This window comes from Dromiciops gliroides, chromosome 3 (assembly GCF_019393635.1).
Source record: "Dromiciops gliroides isolate mDroGli1 chromosome 3, mDroGli1.pri, whole genome shotgun sequence".
Lineage (NCBI taxonomy): Eukaryota > Metazoa > Chordata > Mammalia > Microbiotheria > Microbiotheriidae > Dromiciops > Dromiciops gliroides.
In genome coordinates, this window is record NC_057863.1 from 12,200,034 (window position 1) to 12,206,046 (window position 6,013).

Genomic DNA, 6,013 nt, shown 5'->3' on the forward strand with positions numbered 1-6,013 from the left:
GCCAGGGTCTCCACAAGACCTTAGGGTCACTTAGGAAAGGTCTCATCCTGCCAAGTAACCTAGATAAGTCATTTTCTCTTTGGGCTTGTCATGTCCCCACCTGATGTTTATACCAGGAAAAGCATCCAAATATGATGAGTATAGGTTTCCACAGATGTAGGTAAAAAGTGTCCCCAGCTTCTGTATAAGCATGCAAGTTATAAATTCATATGCATAAAGGACAGTCTTTATATCTCCTCAAATAAAATGCAGAAGACACAAAGACTCCACAGAACACCACAAACAGATACAGAAAAAATATAAGGAACCCAAAGAGTCCACAAACAGTTTTCAAAAACACATATGCTACTCTTGGGCGGAAACTGTATTTTAGATTGTTAAATAAACAGCAAAAAGGCAAGGGAAAGAAAAGGAAAAAGGGCTGCAAGTATTCTGTTGCTAGTTAGCATGGTAGATAGAGTGCTGGTGTTGAAGTCAGGAAGACCCAAGTTCAAATTCAGCCTCACACACTTACTAGCTGTGTCCCTCTAGTGACATTTAAGTCACTTAACCTCTCAGTGCCTCAGTATCCTCATCTGTAAAATGGAGATAATAATAGCACTTACCTCTCAGTTATTGTGAGACTCAAATGAGGTAGTATTTATAAAGAACTTTGCAAACCTTAAAGTGCTATATGAGCATTTGTCATTATTGCCGTTGTTGTTGTTGTTAGTGGTGGTGGCATAGCTAGGATAAGAGGGGTGGATCTTCTGACAAGACTCTCTCCTTGTGTAGAATATAACCCAGATGTTCTGTGCCATTCTTCTCCATATTTGCCCTAAAATTCTCCATGTAGGATCTCCGCACCTTTCTATAATCCTTCTTCTGACACTTGTAATATCCCATGAACTACAGTGCAAAACTGCTTTTCCCTCTCATGACAAAACCAGACCATCTCCTTTTTCAATCATACATGCCCCAGATGGTATCATTTACACTACTTCCTTCTTCCATGATCATTGGTAACAGGCTGCAACCTACTTCCTCCCACCATGCATCTTTCCACTGACTTGTGGGTGGTCCATAATTTTGAACCTTTGGAGACTGTGCTTCTCCATCACTTCTAACTCATGTAGATTCGTCAGAATATTGATTTTTAAAGAAAGGTGGACATTTGTGGCAGAGAAGACTAAAAGCACTATTTCCCAGATGCAAACCAGGCAGCTGTGGCTGCTTCTATTAAGTCCTCAGTCTGGTTCATTGTCCTTTGGAAAGGTCTGTATTTTATCTATCCAGGATACACTAACTCAATGGGTTTTCCACTCAACCACAAGTTATGTGCTCAGACATAAGCATTCTATATCCCTTTGCTTTTCCAGTGTCCATAATTAGGCAGACCTCTTTTTGAGTGTTTGTGGGTCTCGTTGAAGATGGTTTATAGGATTCTGGGACTTAATGTACAATGTTGCCTATAAGCAGAAGCATATGGTGAGTGGCACCCCCTATTTGGTCTTCCACATTTGGTCTCTGCACAGGACACTATGAGAGTAGAAGACAACTTTGGTGAGTGTTTGTCTCCCTGATTTGTGCCTTGGTATGCATAATAAATTATGATCTTATACATAGACATGGGGGACACCTCGTTAGAGGAGAGCCTGTACGTTTGCTTTTTGTTCTAGCCGACTAGAGTTTTTATATATAGTTAATGCATAAGAACAGTAAACTCCTGAATTCCCAACATCTTGGAGTCTTTTTTGTGATTGTGTAGTTACGGTGTGTTGTAGAAAATCATCTGTGGAAGTCTTCTCATGTTTTCATCAATGATTGTTGTACAATGTTGCTGTTTCTGTGTACAATGTTCCCCTGGTTCTACTCTCTTCACTTTGTGTCAGTTCATTTAAGTATCTCCAGATTCTTTTGAAAACATCCTGCTTCTCGCAAAATGACATGATTTAGGGGGCAGCTAGATGGTGCAGTGGATAAAGTACCAGCCCTGGATTCAGGAGTACCTGAGTTCAAATCCGACCTCAGTCTAAAATACTTGACACTTACTAGCTGTGTGACCCTGGGCAAGTCACTTAACCCCCATTGCCCCGCAAAAAAAAAAAAAAAGACATGATTTAATTTCCTACACCTTAGAGATGGCCAAGATAGGCTACCTTGAAATGCAATGAGTTCCCCATCTATACAGGTCTTTAAGTGAATCATCATTTGTTGGGGATGCTATAAAAACCAGATTTGTGATGGGGATTTTTTTTTTAATGGGAAATTCCTGGTGAGGAAACTCCTTAATAAATGTTTATGTACTGACTGACTGATATAGAGCATCTTTTCATATGGTTCTTGAAATCTTTCAAGTCTTCTTTTGAAAGCCATTTACTCATATTTGCTACTTTTCTATTGGGTGATGGTTCATAATCTTAAGTATTTCTGCTGATTATTTCTGTATCATGGATATTGGTCTTTAATCAGTGATTTTGTTGTTTAGTTGTTTTCAGTCATGTCCAACTTTTCATGACCCCATTTGGAGTTTTCATGGCGAAGACATTGGGATTGTTTGTTATTTCCTTCTCCAACTCATTTTACAGATGAGAAAACTGAGGCAAACAGGGTTGAGTGACTTGCCCAGAGTCACAGTGCTAGTAAGTGTTTAAGGCCAGATTTGAACTCAGTTCTTCTTAACTCTAAGCCTGACATTCTATCCACTGTGTCACCTAGCTGCCCCTTAATCAGTGATACTTAATCTAAATATTTGTTCCACTTGGCAGCAACTCTTCTTATTTTCTCCACATCGATTTTTTTCTTACAAAAGCTTTAGTTTTATTTAGTCAAAATTGTCTGTTTTGAGTTTTAGGATCTTCTCTATCACCTATTGGTTTCAGGATTCTGCTTCTAGCCCTCATTCTGGAATACATTTCTTTTTTAAGTTGTGACCTTTTACATTTAGGTCACAGATACCTATTTTTGTTTGTTGTAGTATATGGTGTAAATAGCTGATGTAAATCTAATTTCCGCCAAATTATTTCCTACTTTTCACAGCATTCCCCACCTCAACTGGAAATATATTCCTCAGTAATTCATGTTGTTAATTTTCCACTGGGCTACTTTTTTGAATTGCTGCTGGTTCTCCTTTATCTAATCTGTTCTACTGAGATATTTTCCTGTTTTATTAACACTACACTTGCCCTGCAAAAGAAAAAAAAACACCCCACCACACTAGGCACAAATTTAGTAAAAAATGAAACAAAACAAAAATAATAACTTTATTATGCTGCTTTTTTCTCTTTTTTGTGAGGCAGTTGGAGCTAAGTGACTTGCCCAGGGTCAAACAGCTAGTAAGTGACAACTGTCTGAGGCCGGATTTGAACTCAGGGCCTCTTGACTCCAGGGCCAGTGCTCTATCCACTGCACCACCTAGCTGCCCCTATTATGCTGCTTTTTAATAGAATTTAAGGCTGGCAAGACAATATCTATTTCATTCCTATGGTTTTCCCCCATTATTTCCTTTGAGACCTCAACCTTATGTTGCCCCAAATGAATTTTGTTATCTTATATATGTCTAAAAATATAATACCATAAGTAGTTCTATGGCACTGAATCAGTAAATTTGTCTTCAAATATTTGGAATAGGGCAACTAGGTGGTGCAGTGGATAAAGCACCAGCCCTGGATTCAGGAGGACCTAAGTTCAAATTCAGTCTCAGACACTTGACACTTACTAGCTGTGTGACCCTGGGCAAGTCACTTAACCTTCATTGCCCTGCAAAAAAAAAAAAGAAAAGAAAAGAAAAAAAGGAAAGAAAAGGAATATTTGGAATATGTGGAAGAGATATTGGACCTGTTCTGCTTAGCCCCAAAAGGCAGAACTAGTAGTAATCATGGGGCAATGGTGGGGACATATTCAGTAGAACTTTCTGAAAAGCAGATATACCCAAAAGTTCAATGGGGCTGCCTCTAGAGGTAGTGAGCTCCCTGATCTTGAAGGGCTTCAAGCAAAGGTTGGCTGCACCATTAACTGAGGACCTGGTAAAGAAGATTCTTGTGAGTTGGACCACATGACTTCTTCAATTGCCTCCAATAATGCAATTCTGCTGTTTTCAGCAGCAGGGTAATTCCTTTGTCTGGCTAAGAGCTGAAATGTCTCCTTGAAGTTGAAGAGACAGAAACCTATTCAAAGCTCATTCACTGAGCTCAGTCGGCCTGCAATTTTACTGGATGTGTGTGTGTTAGTTGGAATGAGGACAAGGGGGTAATCAATGTTTCTCAAAAGGCCTCTCAGGGCACCTGTGACATCATGAAAATCCTATGGTGGAAGAGGACACTCTGTGAAGTCCTGAGCACTGGCTGATGGAGATGGCAGGAGCGGTTGCTATTTTCCCAAACAGTGAGAAACACAAATGATGTCATTGTAGCTGCCAGAGGGCCCACAACAAATTGGTTTGAATCCTTGGGCAAATCCACATGGAATTCCATCTCAGCATCAGGGCCCAACCTGCCTGGGCCTCTGGGACAGAAGGGAGGCAAGCCGGCCGTGGCATAGGGCTCCTCTGCTTGTGTTTCCTCCCCCTTCCAGTTCTGGGAGCCTACTCTAGAACCTTCAATCGGAGTCAATGATCTTAGATGGGTCAAAGGTCAGCGTGAAACAGAGTGCTCTGATGGGAACTGACATTCATCCCATTCTGTTAAATCAACTTACCATGTCTGTGGGGAGGGCTATGCTTGGGAAATGATGGATGGGCTCCAACATGGAAAGATCTAAGGAACAGAGGAGGGTGGGAGGGATGGAAAGAAGGCACGTGTGTGTGTGTGTGTGTGTGTGTGTGTGCATGTGCACACACACACACACACACACACCCCTTCACGATCTGCTGAAACTGAATCCTCATTCTTGAGCTCTCATGTCACTGCCTTGGCTTGTGGCTCCCAGCAGACTGATGTACTCAAGCTGTCTCTCTCTCTCTCTCTCTCTCTCTCTCTCTCTCTCTCTCTCTCTCTCTCTCTCTCTCATTTTCTCACTCTACCATTGTCTCCTCACTTTGAGGGAAAGACCCAGCTGATGAAGTCATGGGAATGGACACTCTGTCTGCTACTGAAAACAAAAGTCATCCCATGGAAGGAAAATCATGGTGTGGGTGGCCTTCTGCTAATCTATGCCCTGCGACTTGTCAGCAGCCTCTAGGAACAAGCAGTAACTAGGCTGGGCCTCCCCTCCCCTCCCCGTCATGTGCTATCCACCCATCCATGTGCATCCTGGGGCTCGTCGTTTCCAGATTCTGTCCTCCCAGGTGTAGGGTGACCCAGTGAAAACCCCCAGACTCTCCCCTCAATTGTAGGGAGGCAGGTCTCTGGGCTTGAATAGGGAATGCAAGGGATCCAATATGAAATCCTGTTTGGCCTTGGAAATCTCTCATGTCCTGGGCCTGCCCCCTTCTCTCCAGCCTTTACACACTTTAGTTTTCCTCACTTCTCCTGTGATGCAGGGACCCTGGCCTTTGGCTTCCTTCGAGTCCCAACCAAATCCTGCCTTCTACAGGAAGCGCCTTCCCTCTGTGGACTCTCTCCCATCTATCTTGGAGTTGACTTGTTGGTGCATAGTTGCTGGTATGTTGCCCCCATTTGACTGTGAACTCACCTTTCTTTGTATCGTCAATGCTTAGCACACCGCCTAGCACACAGTTAGTATTTAATAAATGCTTATTGGCTGACAATAACCAATCGATGCAATGACCAGAGGCCCTTTGATGAAATGTGTTACCCACCTCAGGATGAAGAGGTAGTGGGCACCCAATGCACAAAGAGACCTGGTTTTTGGGCCACAGCCAGACTCATGTTGCTTGACTGTAATTATTTCTTTTCTTTCTTTTTGTTTTTTCTTTTTTGTGGGGCAATGGGGGTTAAGTGACTTGCCCAGGGTCACAGAGCTAGTAAGTGTCAAGTGTCTGAGGCTGGATTTGAACTCAGGTCCTCCTGACTCCAGGGCTGGTGCTTTATCCACTGTACCACCTAGCTGCCCCAACTGTAATTATTTCTTATCA